General features: G+C 37.8%; 1 pseudogene; it reads right to left on the minus strand.

Moving 5' to 3' along the window:
- Positions 1 to 2,197: 2,197 nt before the first annotated feature.
- LOC124230567 (40S ribosomal protein SA-like) lies at positions 2,198 to 22,284 on the minus strand (annotated as a pseudogene).
- Positions 22,285 to 22,316: the final 32 nt, after the last annotated feature.

A 22,316-nucleotide genomic window follows, 5' to 3' on the forward strand; every position in this document is an offset into this window, starting at 1 on the left:
CCATTATATGGATATATAATGGTTTGTTTACCCATTTACCTGCTGGAAATTTAGGTTGTTTTCACTATCTGACTACTACAAATAGAGGAGCTGTAAACATTTATGTACAAATCTTTGTATGGACATATACCTTCATTTTTCTAAGGAGTGGAATAATTGAATCATATGAAAAGTGTATCTGTTTAAAATTTTTTGATGGAACTATATATGGTTGATAAAGATCTTACAATTAATACTAAGTTTTATATCTAAAGGAAAAAGAATAATTATGATTATGCAACAATAGACAAAATAATGCAAAATTCATTTGGAATCCAAAAGTACAAAATCTGGGGATTATTCACTCTTTTGAATTATTAACATCCTGCTCCCATTATTGACGATGATTAAGAATTAAATGTAATTCTATTTAGTTTGAAATCTTCATATGTTAAAGACTTGCACAACTAGAAATTACTCCAAAACTTGCTTAACCGTAAGAGTCACATCTGGGTCTTGTTAAAAAATAAAGGTCTGGATTACTTCTCCAGGCCTCACTGAATCTTCACAAGGAGGGACCTAGAACATTATAACAAATATATTAGGTAATTTTGTGGTCATATGGTGTGGAAAATACTGATTTGGTATAACCTCCCATTTTTTAATAAATGAGGGAACTGGTCTAGAGAAGTAAAATGTTGATAGCTAATAACAGCCAACCTGAGACTACTAATGAATTTTTCAGCATGTTATGTTGGTTTATATCATAGTTTAAGAAAATAGAATAATTCAAGATTTATAAGATATTATCTCCACAATAAAAACAGATGGCTATTCTTTACGGAATGGCAAACGAACGTATTACATGAAAATATTGATATTTATTATATGAATCATTTTCAAGAAATTAAGTAAAATTTTGAACTATATGCAGCAAAATAAAATCAAACATGTAGTTTAAGAACATGCCTAAAAATAGTCAACTAAGCAAATATAAATAACTGCCATGTTGCCTTTTATGACCTGTTCTCAAAAGTCCCATGGTATCCCTTCTGCTGCATTCTATTTAAAAGGCAGTTGGAAAGGCCCACCAAGTCTTAAAGAGGGGAGGGGGAGGGGAGAGAGGCATTTCTCCACCTCTTGACTGGAAGGTACAAAGGTCTGTGGGATTGGAAATGTTGTTGCAGCCATTTTTGGAAAATATGATCCACAACAGTGGGGCTCTTATCGAACGTACTTGCGATGACTTTTAACTTGCAGTACAACTGCAGATAGTTTATTTTATTCTATACACACATAGCCAAAACCAGGCTGAACGTAGCATGAAATCATAGGTTAATCTAAAAGAGAAACTTATTCAAATGCATTTTTACAAAGAATGCTTTTAGCATGGTGAAAATGTGTGACTTTCGTTATTCATTTGGTCACATCTAATTGGTTAATAAGTGGATGTATACTTTTGGTTGTAAATGTGTGAGTGAATAAAAAGGAGATACAACCGCAACTGTCTCTCTATCTCCCTATTACCCAACACATACATATATATGTGTGGATATGTATATCCACACATATATATACAGTGATATATATATGGATATATAGGTCCAAACACACATATGTATATGTGTGTGTATACACACAGATATATACATAACGTCCTACTAAAACTAATTCAGGAACGTCTTTTTGTTTTTTTAGGAACTGTTTATTTTCCATCAAGCTTATTTCTATTTGCTGTTTAAGAGGCTGTGGAAGAACAGCTTAAGACCACTCAGTGGTTGTTCCTACCCATTCAGTGGCCCCAGCAGTGGGAGCTTCAGTCCAGTCCTCAGTGGCAGGCTGAGCACTCCTGCCTTCAGTAGAGAACTGCTGAATAGGCACAGAGGGCACGTGCAGACCAATCTGTGACCTCAGGTTGAATAGCAGTAAATTCCAGAGGTGGAGCAGTCCATTAACCTCCTGGGCCACAGTTTTTTTTTTTTTTTTTAAAGATTTTATTTTTTCCTTTTTCTCCCCAAAGCCCCCCCGGTACATAGTTGTATATTCTTCGTTGTGGGTTCTTCTAGTTGTGGCATGTGGGACGCTGCCTCAGCGTGGTCTGATGAGCAGTGCCATGTCCGCGCCCAGGATTCGAACTAACGAAACACTGGGCCGCCTGCAGCGGAGCGCGCGAACTTAACCACTCGGCCACGGGGCCAGCCCCAAGGGCCACAGTTTTTTAAGCAGCGGTTTGATCGTCCTTTTCAATCCCTTCAGGAGCTCTGTGGAAGTAGACATTAGGCATGACCACCAGAGATGGTGCAACGCATGCACAGAAGTTCCCAGCCCCTCATCCACCATGTCAGACCCACTGAGTGAGCTCCTTTGTTGATGGATGGGATGGTAATGTGACAATATCCACATACCTCAGAAGAGAGTGTGTTACACAGAGTGATGGCAGACAGGTTAACAGAAGACGCCTCTGAGAGGCTGGTAGTCAGCCTTGGGATCAGGAACCACCGGAAGTGGTGGCTCCTGGAAGGCTGCCTGGATCTGGATAGGGAAGATTCCAGGAGTGAAGCAGCCAGCAATAGGCAGGGCTCCAGTGGCAGCAGCAAACGTCAGCGCAGCTCACTGGCCAGTATTCCTGGAGAAAATGATACTGATATCAGCTGGGATTTCAGTGGCAACAATGGCACCAGCTGCCAACAGAAGCTTCTCCCAGGTTCTCTTCAGATTTATGAGGTAATACAATCACTTTGCCTTTTATAGGCATACTGTTTTGTTTGGAAGTCAAGGTTTGTGCCACCTAAATGGGTTCCAGCTGCAAGAAATTTGAGGCCATCCTCCTCCTTCATTTGCAGGACATCAAGGACTCTGGACCTTGTGAAAATTTCCCTTTAAGTTACATCAATAAACCAAAACACCACAGTATGGACCCCTCTCTGGGTAGCATGGAAAAGAAGGAATGTCATTTTTAATACATAAAGAAAAACACTATATTAGCAAGTCACATTGTGGTCAATTTATATACAGTGAGAATTTTGAATAAGATGCATGAAAGTCCAGATCTGGAAGAACTCTCAGCTCTTTGCAGCTAGAGGTCACTTATGTGGGCTTAATTGTGTCCCCTCAAAGTTCATATGTTGAAGCCCTAACACCCAGTACCTAGAATATGACTGTATTTGGAGAGAGGGCCTTTAAAGAGGTAATTACGTTAAAATGAGGCCAACAGTATGGGCCCTAATCCTATCTGGCTGCTGTCATCATAAGAAGAACAAATTTGGACACACAAAGAGATACCAGGGCATGTACGCACAGAGGGACAACCAAATGAGGACACAGCAAGAGGGTAGCCATCTGCAAGCCAAGGAGAGAGCCCAACGAGAAGAAACCAACCCTGCTGGCACTTTATGGACTCCCAACCTCCAGAACTGTGAGAAAATAAATTCTGTTGTATAAACCATCCAGTCAGTGATAGTTTGTTATGGCAACCTACTAAGCTAATATAGTTACTCAATCTACTATTTCAATGCATGAATGAAATTAGATATTTCTAATATTTTTCTTAATATTCTATGGAGAGTTTTCTATTTACAAACTTTAAATAAAACGGGGGCAATACTACTCTTTTTAAAACCTCATGCTTCCCTGAATTTCCCTCCTATACATGTGTCCCCCATGCACTCATTTCTAAGGTTCTCTGGCCTTGCATGTTTGGGATCCTTTTATAAAAGACAGTTCTGGGTATATTCAAAGCATGTTATTACCACAATTTCCTAGGAAAAATACAAATATGGTTTAAGATTAGAAGCTTTACTATAAAGTCAACCTAAAGTTTAAATATCATTTTGGTTATAATTTATCTTTTTTTGTTTTTTTTTTGGCTTGAGAAAGATTGTTGCTGAGCTAACATCTGTGCCAATCTTCCTCTATTTTGTATATGGGACACTGCCACAGCATGGCTTGAGGAATGGTATGTAGGTCCACACCCAGGATCTGAAACCGCGAACCCCAGGTTACCAAAGCAGAGTGCCCAAACTTAACCACTATGCTACACAGCCAGCCCTTAATTTATCTTTTGAAAAATGAACAAAATACAGTATTAGGGTCAAAGCATTTGAGACTTGAGTTAACAGCCACTAAAGACTTTTGCACCCCTCTCTGATTGTCAATGCATTGCCCTTTCTGCACAACAACAATGTTCCTATTGCACAATCATTATCTAAGCATAAGCTGGCAGAAGAAACAATAATAACAGCAAATACCTTTGTTTCAATTAAAGAAGGAAAAATAATATGCAGTTTTTTAAAAAATAAAAGTTGCAAGTATTTGGGTTTACTTTTGTGTATGTTGGTTTGTGTCTGTGTATTTGTGTGAGTATATCTATTAAGTGAATGGATTAAACCATTTATGAGCTCTGTGTGTGTCCCTGGATAAATTCCTTAATCTAAGCCACTGTTCTTTCATTCTCAAAATGGGGCTAATAAAATGTTATCTCCAAAGGACTTAAGTGGGGGTGTTAAATAAGAAAACATAGGCAAAAGTCTTGGCAGAGTGGCTGACACATAGCAAGAGATCAATAAACATTAGCAACTGTACGCTTTTATTACCATAAAGCTCAGACACTGAGTTCTTTGAAAACAAAGTCCTTAGTTATCTCAGGGCCAGCTTCATGCCCTAGAGAGTAGGCTCTCCATGAGTATTGTAGGTTGCGTTAAATTAATGTAGGTTGAGCTGAACTAAAATAAATAGTAAATTACATCTACACAATGCTTTTTATTTCTGGTACTTTCTAAAAGCATATTAATACTGCAAAGAAAAAATTTGTACCCAAATTAAAATATTTAGCTGGGTAAAATAAACTATATTATGGAATCTAAATCAGTTTGGGCTTGATTCTTACAAGCCCAGTGCTTTTAAACATTGTGTAGTCGGTAACCATGTACTGTAAGTAGATACGTTTCAAAGAAAATTTAATAATTTTGTTAGTATTTCAATTTTCTTTGTTGATCATTTTCCTTAGGTGTTTAGTGTTGATGAATTTGATTTGTGATCTTAAAAGCTTCAACCTTTTTGAAAAAAGGCAAAATATTTTGTTAATTTTCACCTTTCAAGGGTCTGAAATAAGTTCAAGGCTCAACACTGATAGTGGCATGAGTCCACTCAATTTAGCAAAATGCATATTTTCTCTGTTCGTATCTAAATGTTACAGAGAATTCATCTTTTTTTTACATTTAAAAAACTGAAACAGGGGCTGGCCCCGTGGCCAGGTGGTTAAGTTCGCGTGCTCTGCTGCAGGCGGCCCAGTGTTTCCTTGGTTCGAATCCTGGGCGCGGACATGGCACCGCTCATCAGACCACGCTGAGGCAGCGTCCCACATGCCACAACTAGAAGGACCCACAACAAAGAATATACAACTATGTACCTGGGGCTTTGGGGAGAAAAAGGGAAAAAATAAAATCTTTAAAAAAAAAAAAACTGAAACAATAAGCCAAGGATGTCAACACATCATGAACTCCTAAGAGGAAAGCCTACTTTGATTGCTTACTTCTTGCTCTTACAGTTTACCCTAAAAGAGTATTTCTAGAAAGGTATGCCAGACCCACAGGACAATGAGAATGTGGTAAAATGGGGAGATCACTAGGACAGAACTCAGGAATCCAGACTCCAGCTCTGACTCCTCTACTTAAATTCACATCATCTCTGGTAAATATCACTTAAATTTCTCTGGATCTCAGCCTTGTTTTCTGGAAAACAGGGAGTATGATGTATGTGTATCCTTCTCCATGAAGAGATGATTATGTTTTGAAAAATGGAGAACATAATTTAAATGTGAGAAACTTTAGTCTCTTATGTTGTCTGCTTTGGCATATATTTTCCCCCATGAAAGCAAGAATTAAATAAGCCAATGTCACTAAAAGATCTTGTGTGAATTTAATAATGTATTTCTAATATGCCTATTGTGTACCATTTATTGCCTGGCTACTAGGGACTAGAAACTTGAAATACATTACTGCCTAATTCTTAGAATGCCACTACTAGGTAGTCACTATTTTTCTGATTTGACAAAACAAAAACCATCAAGTGTATAGTCCTGTATGTTTTGTCCACATGTACAGGAGAAAGTTCTAGATTGGAGCCAGGAAGCATTATTATTCCCTTTTTACAGATGAAGCTTCTGACGCTCAGGTTGAGTTGCCCAATGTTAGACAGAAGGTAAGTGACAGATACAGGCTCCAACACTGATAAGAGACAGGTACTGAGAGCTCCATTTAACTTATCGAGAAACTGAGGCTCAGAGAGGCTAAAGAAACTGCCCTAAATTTCCCAGGCAGAAAGTGGCGCAGCCAGGATTTAAACGTAGGTCTGCTGACTACAAAGGGAATGTTCTTCCCACTACAACACATTGTAAAAGGAAGCACGTTAGATAAGTGAAGCACCTTCTCTTTTCATTTAATAAGCAGGTATAAAATAAATCATTTTGTGCTTTACAACTTCCTTGTTCACTTTCTCCTCCCTCCTTGGCCCTGAAGACTCTCTCTGCTCTTCTGTCTGATTTAGCTCGTCTCCAAAAATCACACTTGTTCTATTTTCTTTCTACAGAGGAAGGTTTATGTAGCATTCTACTTTCTACTTTTTTGCTAGCTCTGCTTGTAATGCTAAGAGTTCAAGGATTATCTTCCTTAACAATGCCAAATATTTGCTGTATCAGATTTAGGAGAATAGCTTCAGCATAAGGATTAATTGACAAAAACTCGTTATCAAAGTTCAAATAAGAAAACTTGGTATCACTGCGAATAATCAAGATTTTAGCCAACACTCTTTGTTCACAGTGTCCCATGGTGTCAATATTCTTTAGCGAACTTTCTCCCTAGGACACCTTCCTTCTTCAAACACCTTCTTTAGGTTCACTGTGGGTGGTTTAATACCTTGACTACTCTATTTCTGCTCAATGCAAACTTTTTAGTTTCTTTTTTTCTAGTTAGCACCATTGGAAACCAGATGAAAGGCAGCTTCTCACCTTACACTGATAGTTGATCAAGATAAACCGGCAAACACAAAGGTTACTGAGATGATATTATACCAGCTATACTAAGGTTGGGTAAGCAGAAACCCAATAACAGGGATTAGGGGAAAAATCAGCACAGATAATCTTCAGCTTCCAATGTTTACCCTGAAAAGACTCAGTGCTGGCCTAACTATTTCCTTTGCTCTCCATAAAAGAAACTTGTTCCACCTTTGGAGCCCTTCATTGTCATGAAATCAGTCATTTGAATCAAAGTCCTTGAGGACATTTTCCACACTGAGAGGACTGCTTGAAAGGTGTCTAATTATCCTATAGTCCTGATAGCTACCCAGCATGCCCTGGGACTTGACAAGTTATTTTCTACCTTTCAATCACGTAAGAAAACTCTGCAATGTAAATACTGTATTATCAGAAATATTTAACTCACATCTTAGCACATAAATTCTTCTATTTCACAAGAAAGAATCATTAAGGGAAGCAGTAAAACATCATGGTTATAAGGATGGGCTTTTAAAGTCACTCAGGTACGGGTTAAATCCAAGATTGGCCACATTCTAGCTCTGTGATAATGAGGAGTCAGTTAACTATGCTGTGCCTTAGTTTCCTCATCTGTAAAACAGGGTTATTGTACTCACCTCAGAGGTGAATTTGATCATGTTGCTTCTCTTTCTCTAAATAATGACAATGATTAGCACCACCTTATGCATAGATGGTTTACCAAAAACAAAAATGAACAATAACAGTTGTATGAGGAGTATTGTGAGGATTATTGTATAGATTACCGTAAAGATTAAAAAATACAAGCAAAGTACTTAGCACTAGGTCAGTGTTCCAGAAACAATTATGAACTGACCTCAAACCAATTTAACATGCACAACTCTTAGGTTCTTTATGGTAGATTATGTGGCCCCTAGATTACAGTAAAAGCAAATCACAGACCAAATTCTGCAACGCATATAGAGCAATAAACTGACAAATAGACCCCTAACTTAGGTCATAGAAAATATTCTTTAAAGCTTGATAAATTCCCAGCTCTTGGTACAGTTAAGTGCTCCCATTAACATCTTGCATGAAATATTTACTCAAGATAAAGACATCATTAGAAATCCTCCTACACCAATGGCTGGAACCAGTCTGCTTAGGTCTCAAGTCTCAAGCATCATTTCTATGGCTAAAGGCTTCAGGCCTCCATGAATTCTTATACCCTGTTCATGTCTATGCCTCTAAAATGATTTTAGCCAGTCTACATATCCTGAAGAGCCTTAATTTTACCAATGAGAGCTCTCGTCTTACATTAGTGATATTTGTCAATAAACCACCATTTTTACCTCTAAAAAATTATTTTGCCATATAGGGGGCTATTTATAAATAATATCTAATATTCTTATTTCTAACATATTTCTAACATCTATGAATAAGTTAGATTTGTATAGTATAAACATGGATAATGGAAGTGCATGCATCAGTAGCCTCTAGAGCATGGAACTTCTAGTTAGAAAGCTTAGCTGGCCAGCCCTGGACTGAAATTGTTGAATAGAATGCTTACAGCACCTGAGATGTACTCTTGATCAAATAACGCACACACAACACCACACTGCATATCTTAAGGTAAATGGAAGATATCATAGCAATAGTCAATTTAATTGAAGCATGCATCCTTTATAAATGAAAAAAGAAAATATACATTTAAAAATCAATGGTTATGACAATGATCACTTTATTTTTATTTATTTATTTTTTGTGAGGAAGATTGGCCCTGAGCTAACATCTGTGCCAATCTTCCTCTATTTTATGTGAGATGCCTCCACATCGTGGCCTGATGAGCGGTGCTAGGTCCGTGCCTGGGATCTGAAGCTGCGAACCCTGGGCCGTAGAAACCAAGCATGGGAACCTAAACACTACACCACTGGGCCAGGCCCAGTGATCAATTTATTTTTATCTACTGTCTTACCTTGGGTGTAGTCTTCAGAAAAGGAAGGCTGGTATCTGGGATTTGCCTTAGGGGCCTCCAGAGCTGGAATGACAGCTTTGAATAGAAATAGAATAAAGGAAGATGGGGGAAGGTAGCTGGTGTACATGGCTGATGATGACAATGTCCGGGGCTTACTAGCCATTCTAAGTTTGGATCTCTGAATTCTGAAAGCCATCTCTTTCCTCACAGCCTCTGGAGAATAGGTTTAAAACTGGTCAAGATCCCCATAACCTCTAAAGATAGGGTCATTGCAGACAGTCAGTTTCTAGCTGAGGGAAAACACAGACAATGAGGTACATTGTTAACAAATGTTTTTTATCCAAACTTGATAAGTGGTCTGATGACGCTGAAGAAGACGTGAAAAATCTGCTACTTGTCTAAGCAAGTTGTACATCCACTAAAAAAAAAAATAAAGTATCTACAATGCTTATTTCAGACTGTGGAACCCAAAAAGTAAAGTTATCTGTTCCCTAGCTGTCTTAAGGTCAAGTCCATTCTTTATCACCCACCAACCACCAAAAAAGAAAGAAAATCCCAAATATGAGGCAGCTTCTCTGCCATTCCCTGTTAATAATTTTTATAGGAAGAGATAACCAGGCAGTCGCATTACATCTTGTGATAGAGCTTTACAAAGTAGTATAGTTGTCTGTGTCTCTTTATTAACTGTGCCATTCAAGAGTTGTACAGAACAAACTTGTCTATTAGGAAATAAGCCATGCTCTAGAAACTTCTCATTTATGATTCATTAGAGAACACGCATTTCAAAAGTAGAACATGAGAAAGAACATTACCACAGTTGGAGCTGCAAATCTCTCTCTTTTTTTTTTGGTGAGGAAGATTGGCCCCGAGCTAACATCTGTTGCAAATCTTCCTCTTTTTGCTGGAGGAAGTTTGTCACTGAGCTAACATCAGTGCCAGTCTTTATTTTATATGTGGGACGCTCCTACAGCATGGCTTAATGAGTGGTGTATGGGTGCGCACCCAGGATCCGAACCTGCAAACTCCAGGCTGCCGAAGCAGAGTGTGCGAACTTAACCACTACACCACGGGGCCAGTGCCCACAAATCTCTTAAAATCACCTAACTGAAGAGAATAACATCCCTGCCAAAAACAGCAACCTAAATTAATTTATCCAGTACACATTAAAGTTATGAGACATATATGAAAGTCATAACCAGGAAAATTATGCAAAAATGTAAAATTAGATGACATATTTCTTAAATATTATGGAGAAGAGGGACCCACGGTAAATATAAAAGTTGTAACATTTCATGATACTTGAGCATCTAAAATATATATGTATATTCAACAGTCTCCTATCTTCTGGAAATATAGAAAATATATATCCAGAAATATATATATCATTTAGAAAATCAATTCTACCTTTTCTTCTTCTCTAGAAATTCTCCTGTGAATATCTAAAAGTCATTGTCTTGCTAACAATAAATCACTCTTTACTATAAACAAAGGTGAAACATTTACTCTTTGATCTTGGTTGCCTGGAAGTACTGCTTCCGGACTAGCCAGAAAGTGTTTCATAAGTCAGTTCCAGAGACGTGAGTTTATCCCTCATTCCAATTAGCCGCCCTATGATCTCAGTTTCTCTATCTGTAGATTAATTGTGTAAACTACATTTTATCAAAATTGTCTTCTAGTTTTAAAACCTATGTATTTGTGAAACAACTCAGTTTCTGAAATCTCTAAGGATTAAAAAAACACACACAAAATGTTTACAAAAGTTAAATGAAATAATTATATTTCTTTTATTAAAAAATAAATTTTCAGTCAAAAAATACTCGTTAAACTTTTAGTAGTAAAAAAATAACATGAAAACATAGTTAACTTTTACTAAGCCCTATATGCATATTCTTTCTCTAGAATGTTCCCATCAAATTCCCACAGCTCACTTTTTCCTTTCACTCAGCACATTTTGAGCAACATCCTTCTCTCCTTCACTGAGTGAAGGCTCATGTATTAGAAACGAATTTTCCCATTAACTGTAAACCTAATTAAAGTTGTAGGCAATGAGCAAACACTCTGCTTTAAAAAAAGAAGTGTTATTTGAACCAGGAATTGAATGATGAAAAGGAGATTTAAGGCAGAAAATAGAGGAAAAGTTACTCCACATTAAGGAACAATGCGAACACAGGAACAAAGTGTCAAACAGAAGATGTTGAGAAGTCCAATATGGCTAGTTGGAAGAAAGTGGCTAGTACAATAGATGAGTCTAGGAAACTATAAATATTGTGGCCAAATTGCAAGGAGCTTTGGACTTTATTCTCTAGATGCCAAGGATCAAAATCCTTTTGTAGACAGTGAGATGGTGTGACTAGATTTTTATAGATTCCACTGTACTGTTGGCAGTGACGTTGAAATGGACTGGAGTAAGAGAAGACCAGAGACAGGGAGACCATTGGTGAATCTGCTGAAATAGTTTAGGTGAGATTCAGAGACTGAAGTAGAGCAGTGATTATAGAAATGAACATGTTTTAGAGGAAACTATTAATGTCATCTGGAGTATTAAAAAATACTTGTCAAATGAATTGATCAATAAATAAATAATATGAGTTATTTCTGAAAAGTTGAATTAATGGTTTTAAATATACCAGGAAATTCCCTCTCTAAGATCTATTGGATTTCTTTTTGTTCAAGTTCCTACGAGAATGTTTTAATAAGTTTATTCCTTGAGAATGTCTTGATAATCTCACTTTTTCATTGGACCATGATGGCTAATACTTTCTTGATTATTCGATAGACATAGAGTATAACGATCTATCTGTATTATAATTATCTCCATGGAACACTCATTCTTTTTTTTTGTCAATCAAATTCCATTTGATATGTGATCAATATTTATTGATAACACTAGGACATTCTGAATTAATATTATGAGCATTTCTAGAATTCCACAAAAAATGTTAAAAAAAATAAAAAATCTCTGATTTGCTATTATATAGGCTCAACTTTTTTAGGAATGTAATTATTTACTCTTATTTGTAAACTGGAGCTGTGATTAATTTTCAGGCACAGTATAAAGGGAAAAGAAGGCCGACTACCAATAATTTAGGTATTTACTATTCTTGGCAATCTTTGTTAATCTTTATTCCATAATCAAGAAAGAACTAATCAAATGGGTTTGATGGTATTCCCTGAATACTCAAGTATTTGGGTTATTCAAAGAGTACTCCCTGAACTGATGTCTTCCATCATTTTTAAGGCTGGTAAAACCACACAGCTGGAGGATAAAGGAAGCTTCCAATTTTGTAGCTTGGCTACTCCATAGAAAAGAGATCATCTTTCCAATTAACTTTAACAGGTAAGCCCCACGTGGATTCTGAGTGGCCCACCTCAACCCATCCCTCGCCAATCAGGGGATTAGACAGACCTGGATGCTAAATCCACCCCTATAGTGGAGGTGGGGAGAGGAGGGAAAACAGAGCCTTTAGAAAGACAACCCCTCCCGAAAGACATGGAATTGAGTGTGAATTCTACAAAAGAAAGTGGGGTGCTGGTAATAGAGGAAGAGGAATAGGAAAGTGTGATGGGCAGATAAAAATCCTAACCATAGTCCATATGTCTGGATTAGATCATTATTTTTCTACATACCGATTGAGAGATCTTGAATAAGTTACTTTACCTTGTTGGTCCTCAGTTTCCTTATTTATCAAATAGAAAAATTATCTCCCTTAGGTGACTGTTGTGAGAAGTAAGTGAAATAGGATAGCTAAGGGCCTGGCCCAATTCCTGCCTCACGTCTGGCATCAGTAACCTAATTAGAACAGCATTTAAGAGAGGCACTGTGTTCTGCTCACTGTACTAGACACTGAAGATAAAATAATGAGTGAGGACAGTCATAGTCAGCGACTTTAATCAAATAATCACACAAACAAATGTTAAACTGCTGCTGTTTTGCATGTACAACAACAGAAAGGGAATTCATACTTGAGTTTATAATACGAGAGGAGTTAACCAAAGCAGATGTTAGGGAAAGTTTGCCTGAGGAACAGAATATAGGGAATATTGAGTTGAGATCTAAATAATGAGAAGATATTTACTTGGCAAAGAGGAGAGGGTTGAGCAAAGTGGGCCAAGCAGAGGCAGAAGAAAGGGTATGTGCAAAGGCTGTGAAATGGGAGAGAATTCTGAGGAACAGAAAGAAAGTCCTTGCTTCTGGAACAGGGGAGTATAAGCTGACCTTGGACAGCCAACAAGGGCCCACACCCTGGAAGCCCTGAAGCCTTTGCTAAGGTATCTGCTTCTTTATCCTAAGAGCAATGGCAAGTCTCCAGAGAGTTTTCAGCAGAGGAAGTTACACGATCAAAGAGTGATTCTTATCCTTCTCCTTTGCGGCCTCCCCCGAGGATGAGAATGGACGGCATCCCTCTGGTCTGGCCTGGGGTCAGACAATATGGATTTCAGTTGGGGATGTCATTTTTTTAAAAAAACAGGGCTGAAAACAACATACGTGTCTAACAGAGGGCAGCCACAAAGTGGTAAATGAATGAGGTGTTTCACGTGCACAAGACAAAACGTACAAGTTGATTTACTAAATTAAACCTGTCTCTTAAGAACAACAAATGCTAAAGCTAAAAAAAAAATGCTTTCCAGCAATTAGATTAATAAAAAATATTATGAGTTGAAAGTATACAAGTAAAGACCAGATAATTATGGAGAGACTTTCTTCCCAATGTACCAAATGTTGTACTTTCTGTACCCTATAATGGAAAAATTCCTCCTGCCTCCTATCCACTTAGGACATATCCCTGCCTCTTGTTCACTTTTAAGTAGCTCTTGGTTTTCTTTTGCTGAGGGACTGGATGCTGAAGAGTGACAGTACACTGTAGGAGATGAATATATGGAGTATTGAGATGAATTATTGAGTTGAATGAAAAAAAATTGAATTGAATTTCTGATAGGTCCACTCCCCGCTTTCTTATAACCTGGTCTAATTTATTAAGCCATTCCTTCCTATTGGTTTCATAAAATTAGTATGGTTAGATTAAATTTTTCCACGCCTCAGTAATTCTACCAACTTCATGATTTTTATCACATACGCCTTCCTTTAGTACTAATTATTATTTATTTATTGTTATGTTATATTATGTTACATTTATTGTTATTTAATGTTACACATTAAACTGACTTTAAATTGACCCTTCACAATATTTTTCTAAGAAACAATCAACTTGGAATCATCTGCTTGACGTGCACTATATATATATCATATATATGTAACATATATATATTTTTTGATATATATATTTGATATGATATATATGCATTATAAATGTATGTATATAGTATACATTTTTAAAATATACATTTATATTCATTTGATAAAATAAACAAAAATGTTCATCTCTGTACCACCTAAAGTAACTTTGGGCACCTTTACAATTATGCATGCCACACTGCTAAACCTCTGATTTGAGGTAAGGTCATAGAGCCTGCAGCAGAATCTGAAATAGAATGAACTTTCCTCCAACTCATTTTACTTTCCATTAGACCACAATGATACATTTCAGGCATGTAGCTCCTTTGTGCACAATATATATGCAACTGTTTGAGACTCTGGCAGAGCAAAATTACTCTTAAGAGCCGGTTGTGTTAAGATTGAGATTACCAGGCAAGAGTCACTAGTTAAACAATTTTCCAATACTGTCATAATTGTTTCTGTTTTCAGACTTCTTTCCACTTCTGCTTAAAATGATTTACAGCACCATTTTGATTGAAAGTGAAAGCAATTATTTAATACTCTGAACGTCTGGTGTGATTTTTTTTTTTTAGTGAGGAAGATTGGCTCTGAACTAACATCTGTTGCCAATCTTCCTCTTCTTCCTTGAGGAAGATTGTTGCTGAGCTAACGTCTGTGCCAATATTCCTCTGTTTTGTATGTGGGACACCGCTACAGCGTGGCTTGATGAGTGGTGTGTAGGTTTGTGCCCGAGATCCAAACCGGCAAACCCCAGGCCACCAAAGCAGAGCATATAAACTTAACCAATATGCAACCAGTGTCCTTTGTGTAAATATTTATTTTTGTAACTATGGAGGGGGAGGCAGCCTTCTAGCTGGGAGCTCCAGAGCCACGTTGAGTGAAGCACTTGATGAAGGATGCACAGTGACATACCAAGTCCATATCACTCCATGTTCTCCCCAAACCTGTTTGGTACTCAGTGAGTGTGATAGACAGAATAATGGCCCCCCAAAAATGTCACTATCTTGTCAAGTTAAAAAGCAAATTTGCCTGTTATTTAACCCTCAAAACAAATTTATTCAGGGACAGCCAAAAGAATCACAATTCAGTATGTGCATGCTATGGTAAACTATAGGCAAATCCAGAGAATAAAGGAGCGGAGCTTGCTTTTGTAGAGAAAAAAGGGGGAGTATGGTGGGGTTGTTCTAAACAAAAGTCCTTTGGGGGAGAGTAACAGTTCAGAGCGGCAACAGCTTCTCATCGGCTGGGCTGTTGCCAGGTGGCGAGAGAAATCTTCCTTCAGTAGTAAAGTAGTCATACTTCCTGTCAGGGATGCAAGCCTAGCTCTCTGTGTTTGGAATAACTGACGATGTGTGATAGGGCTTGAGAGCTCCCCCTCAGGCCTTCCCAACTCCAGTTTAGTTGAGGTTTCTCTTATTCACTTCACATTTCCCCTTTTGATCAAGATTTTTTTTCTCCAAAAGCATCGCTGATCAACAATCAGGTTCTCTGCACATAGTGGCCTTGTCCCTCAGTGCCAGGAAGAATTTTTCCTGTTTGTTGTGTCCTGCATTGGAGGGAAGGTGCATAGTAGTTGGAAATCATTTGGATCAAATTTGAGTAACAAGGAAGGTTAGGAGGGAGAACTCTCAGGCATTTCTTATCTAAAGTCTATATTTCACTAAAGTCATAAGTGTTGGAGATTATCTTGAAGTGTTGAGCCAGCATCACCTTATAGAGCGGGTTATTTTTACAGAGGGTCAACAGTCAATAGGTATAGAACTTTACAATAAGTATACAGAGTAGGATTAAAAGCAATACTATAAGCCCAATTTGTAGGATGATTCTAAACAAGGAGCCCAGACCTGAAGGTATCCAGTCCAACAAAACAAAAGACAATAGATTGTTAAGTGAAATTTGTTGTAGTCAATGCACTTGCTCTCTAATCTTAGGCAACTGGGTTTTTACTTCACCAGAGGCATGTATCTGTGTGCAACAGTAGGTGTTTGCCACTGCACAGACACCTCCTTGATCAGGGTTATATAATCAAGGGCTATATGATTATCCAAAGCTACCTTGACCAATGAGTTAAGCAACTGTTGCTGAGCTGAAACTGTCTTCGTTGTGGAGTCGGTCAATTCCTCTAGTGTCAGAGAGAGATTCCTGGTCATTTGTTCATTGGCAGTCACTCTGATCCACGGGAAGAAAACTCTCCCTGCAAAGACAAACCAAGAATCATGCACGCCTCCTGGAATTTCTCATTTAAAGTAGTTATAGAAGTATAATAGAAGCAACCAGTGAGAGGCCTCTCATTATGTAGAGAGAATAGGACAGTGAATACAGCAAAGGCACATCATCTTTATTCTCCAGCTGTTAAGGCAATGAGTTGCCTAAGCATAAAGGCCATTACTGAAACCTCCATAGATGTAGATGTAACCTGAGGGCGTACATAAGGCTCCCACATAAGTGATATCATTTATAGACTTGTTCATTGACATAGAGTCATTAGTATTACATAACTGTGGCTCAGATACTGTTGTTACATGCCAAGAGGTTGCCTAAATACGTGGACATGTTAAGAAAGATACAACCAATTCAACTTACATAGATGGTCCTACAAAACTTTTCATACAAATATTCAAAAGATCTTGTTTTCCCTTCCCAAGGGGTTAAATTAAAATTACGTCTTTCTTGAATATGATGTTATAGTCAAAGCCTTGGTAATGCAGCCAATATTTCCAATTGTGTCCTGTTACAAGGAGAAGAGGACTTCACTGAACCTTTGCAAATACTTATATTGTCATGAAAAGAATACTTAAGAGTTTCCGAATTTTAGAGGGATCAAGTAGAGAGAAAAAGATAAATGTTTTAACCCTTGTTGCAAAGATATACTTTACCAAATTGCTGTAATTTATAGATAGCTTAAAGAAGAGGAGAAAAAGGGGTCTTTACATCTGAAAGACAAAACATCAAAGCAATCAGTTTTTCACTCAAGTTCCTGAAACTCTCACCCAGTTCAGTGTTATGATCTTAAAGTTAGCAGAGCCTGTATTACAGAATACCTGTCAAAGTCTTTTCCATGAATCTCTATAAAAATGAAACATATTTGTAAAAGCATCAGAGTAAGACAATAACTGTAACTGACAAAAGACTTTTTGAAAAGTCAATGAGTAAAAGCAATTGACAAGGAAATTTAGGTATTTCTGTGACATATATTTTAGATAGTAACTAGAATTACAGGTAATAACATTATATTAAGACATCGGATTTGGGGGAATTTTATACAATTTCTAGAACACATTTTAGTAACATTCTAAAAAGGTTTATTATCGCTTATTCAAACATGCTTCTCATGTAACTTGACATACCAAATATGCCTAATTAGCATAATCTCTCTCTTTTTGTAAAGAGAGAGATAAATCTTTTGAGATGTCCCTGGTGTCCTCTGGAAACTCCCAAAGTTACATCCAGGTCAAAAAGATGTCATTTAGAGTTTGAATACTTTGAGAAGCTTGTTAATAATATCAGAAGGTTTGGACATTTGACCAAATAGGATCACACATCATCATGAAATAATACTTAAGGATCTATTTGACCAAAGTAACAATAACAGGTTTCAAAGGCAAATACAAAAGGCCACATAGTTGTAAGTAAAACTTAACTCTTTTAATATTAAGGAGACTGTTTCCCTAAGTAAAGACGCGATTTAAAAAAAAACCAGAAAATTATTTTAATAAAACATAAAATCTCTGTTTTCTAGGCATAGTACTTAAAAGTAAAGAAGCTTTCACAATCTGTTTCACCAGCAGACCAATAGTCCAATAGTCTGTCCTTTTAACAGAAAACAAAGCCAAATTTTAAGTTTGCATCAACTTATTTTGATATTAATACTCATTAATTTTAATCTTTGCCGGTCCTGATCACACGTAAAATTCCTTTTAAGATTCCTTTCCATAAACCTTCTACAACTCTCTTTTTACATTCAGATTTTGCCCTATGTTTTTCTCTCTCCCATTCTAAAATAACCAGCCTCTCTTTAGGACAAAAGTATTTTCCTTTTCCTCAGCAAAATACATTTCCATTCCTCATACCTTCTTTTACCGAAACGCACATCCTACTTTCCTTGTGTACAGAGCTGTTTCTGTTTTTGTTCATAGTAGCTTTAGTTACATATATTAGAAATCTTTACACTTAGAATCGTTAATTCCTGGTGAAAACTAAGAAGTAAGCAATCGTGAATTATATTAGCATTCTTTGGCTTGGCCAACTTATAAATACCTTTTATAAATTTCCAGATTAGCCTCTCTACAATAGAGAGCCAAAAGTAGATGAACCCATGTTTAGTAATTAATGTTTATCTTATTTGGAAATGATTTAGGTATTCAATGACTATCCATTATTTAGTTTAACTTAGTAAAAACTTTGATCTTATTTACATTTATTTAAATTATTTGGTTTCAACAGCCATGCTTAGATTAGACATTAAACAGCCAACCATCATCTTAAGTTACTTTCTTCTGACAAATTCTGAAACAGAGATAACATGAGTTTAACAACCCAGGTAGAATGAAACTGTGTGTCTGCCTTATATTTAGCATTGATAACTCTAAAACTATATCTGTTTCAATTAAACCAACTACCGTAAGCTAGCTTTTATTTACTAAAGATTAATCCTAGATCATATAAACTTGAAAAGCATTTGAGTTAGTTTCCATTATATTTCTGAAGTTTAGGAATACTTAATTTCTAGGTGTTTAATTTTGAGGCTATTAAATAGGGCTCTTTACAAATTAGTTTTGGCAACACCGTCCAGGGTAGAAAAATGTCACATCTCTATAACATATGTACATAGACATATGTAGAGACAGGCACACACAGAGACCTCATAGTCTTCATTTGAAAACTTTTAGCCATGTCTCAGGTACAAAACTCAAAAGAATAGTTGGATCCAAAATGTATTTCTGGCAGAAGTTAACTGGACTAAGTTAAGGTTACTTGTTCAGACGGCTAAAGTCTTCTACTAAAGATTTTTATTTGCATGCTGTAAGGATTCTTTTAGAGCTGTTTTTGTCTATTAGCAAAAGTCTAGGGTAACTGCTATTTATATATTTCCTTCTGGTTGTTTATTTGCTCCAGTTAACTTAGAAATAATAGGGGGTTAGCATTTGAATTCTCAGAGAGTCTGATTTTAAAGGGACAGGTTTTTGCAGAAGGTAAGAGAGGAAGACGGTGTTGGAGGGGCACCTAGGCACAAGATGGCTGCTGGGTTGGGGTCTGAGACAAAGGAGTCAAGGAAGACAAACAAGATGGCACTTGAGACAAAGAAGAAGGGGGAGGGGAACATGTGGTTTCAGAAGCCATTTTGTTCTCCCTCAGTGTTTTAGTTGTTTTGACTAATTTAGACAAGGTATCTTGTAGTGAGCTGACTTTAGAACTTTGTGTGCACCCAGAAGCCTCCAGATACCAGTGAAAATACACGTACCATTTGTTTTGCTTAATTCTAGAGCTGTGGTCTTCGAGTTTGCTTTCAAGAAAAGTGATTTTGGGGAGAGCAAAAGTTCCCCATAATGGTCATTGCAATTTCAGACTGCTTTTGGTCAGTTTGGCCCACTTAGTTAAAAATGCACATGTAGGGGGCCCAGAGTTCTTAAACATAAACCTGGCCAGAGTCACTGAAGGAGGATTTCCCTCAGAACATTTAGATAACCAGCATCTCATTTCTGAAATTTCCTCTGAAAACACAAGAAAATTGCTAGAGTCCTAGCCCTGATCCCCAAAGAAATCTAAAAACAAAAGAAAGTTGCTGGGTTCTCAGCCCTGATTCCAAAAGGAATCTGAAAACCAAAGAAAAACTCCTGGATTCTCAGAAAGCCTGACCCCCAAAGGAGCTGTCCTACCTTCGGAAAAGAACTGAGTATTCGCCAGGGATGATGCTTTGAACCCAAGTGCAGAGCCTTGAACTGGAAGGACAAAGCCTCTCCCAATCCCAAATAAAGTCAGAGAACTCAAAACTCAAGGAAACCAGAGCCTAGAATCCGAGCGAAGACTCACCCAACTGAAAGTAGGCAGCAACTCACAGAAGAGACGAGCACACAGGGCTTAGCGCTTGTACCTCGCTGGATTCTGGGAGTTGCCACCCTCAAATTTCACTTTCCTGACACCACATATGTCAACTTAAAAAGCAAATGCACCTGTTATTTTACCCTCAAAGCATGTTTATTCGGGAATAGCCAAAAAAAATTGCAATTCAGGATGTGCATGCTATGGCAAACCACAGGTAAACCCACAGAATAAAGGAGGAGAGCGTGCTTTCATGAAGAAAAGGGGGAGTAGAGAGAGGCTGTTCTAACCCAAGGTCCATTGGAGGAAAGCAGTTCAGGGCCACAACGGCTTCTCATTGGCTGGGCTGTTGCTAGGCGGGGAGAGAATCTTCCTTCAGTAGTAAAGTTCTTGTACTTCCTGCCAGAGGTGGAAGCCCTGTCTCTCTTCCTGGTTGGAGTAACTGAGCATGTATGATAGGGTGTGAGTGCTCCCCCTACAGGCCTCAGTGACTCCAATCCAGTCAAGGTTTCTCTCACACAGTTTACAATCCTGAACTCCTGAAACCAGTGAATATGTTATGTTAAACCGCAAAGGGGAATTAAGATTACAGATAGAATTAATATTGCTAATCAACTGACTTTAAAGTTGAGAGAGTATCTTGGCTTAAACAGGTGGGCCCAGTGTAATCACAAGGCACTTAGAAGTAGAAGAGGAAGGCAGAAATTAGGGTCAGGGTGGTTTGATGTGAGAAGGACTCAAGTCACCATTACTGACTTTGAAGATGAAGGCAGCTATGAGCCAAAGGATGTGAACAGCTTCTAGAAGCTGGAGAAGGCAAGGAGGGGCGTTCTCCCCTAGAGCTTCTATAAGAAACGCAGCCTTGTCAACACTAGCCTAGTGAGCTCCATCTTGGACTTCTGATACTCAAACTGTAAGATAATAACTTCGTGTTGTTTTAAGCCACTAAGTTTGCGGTTATTTATTACAGCAGAAATAGAAAACTAACACAGCTTCAAATTTTACCTAGTTTCTTGCTCTTGCACAGTTATAGATTTGACATATTCATTTGTAACAAAAGCACACTGGCCAAACTAATTAGGGCAAATTTGGAATCCTACGCTCATTAAAGTACATAATTCCTAAATTTATGCATTATTCTTGTTCCCAAAGATTACTGACGTTAATGTCTAGTTAACATTTTCTTTTTAAAAATTAATAAAATGCTTTTTAATAGTTTTCAGGTATAAGAACAAATATAGAAGGGCTTTGGAGAATCAATAAAAGATTTGTTCTAAGTATTTTTTAAAGGCTATATAGCCAGGGCTCTGGATTCAACTTGATCTCTGCCATTTACTAGCTGTGGTTTAAGAAAATTAACCTTTATAAACCTCTGTTTCATCATTTATAAAATAGAAATAAAAATGATAGGACCTATACAATAGATTTGTGGAAAGATTTAGTAAGACAACCTAGGTAAAGTCCTAGCCTGGTGTATAATTAAGCGCATCACAGTGTTAGCTATTATTATTGTTGATGAGTTATCTTTCCGATTTCAAAAACTTTTCTAACAAAAAAGTACAGCTTTCAAAACCGTTGCTGTGTTGGCGACCTGCACATGTAGTAATCTATCGCTTCTGTTTCAATCTTAATGTCTAAAGAAGGAGCAGTAAACCATTCCGAAAATAGCATCTCCCTTAGCAATACTTAACCGAGAGTCAACAACTCTTTTATTAAATATTCATTCACTAAAGTAATTGTTTAAAAATGGGGAGGGCGGTTTAAGATGATGGCCTAACTATAGATCCTAATTAAGCTTTTTTTATTTCCCTAAGGCGGGGCGGGGTGAGTTCTTTGCTAGGCACACGGTGAACTCCTTTCCCGCACCGCCTCTTAGTAAAAGCAGGAGCTCCAGACCCTCGCCAGCGCGCGAGGTATTTCGTCCGTCCCCTGGCGGTGCCAGGTGAGCCCCGGCGGAGCTGAGTCGCCGAGCTGGGACACGCCGCGCCCGGAGCGCAGCGCCAGAAGCGGCTGCAGGTTGTTAGGCTTCGCCCTCGTGGCCTCCCGCCGGTGAGCGCCCGGGGCCCCCATGCGGGGGGACGCGCTGGGCCAGATCTGTGCAA

The sequence above is a fragment of the Equus quagga genome, chromosome 19 (genome assembly GCF_021613505.1).
Source record: "Equus quagga isolate Etosha38 chromosome 19, UCLA_HA_Equagga_1.0, whole genome shotgun sequence".
Taxonomy (NCBI): Eukaryota; Metazoa; Chordata; class Mammalia; order Perissodactyla; family Equidae; genus Equus; species Equus quagga.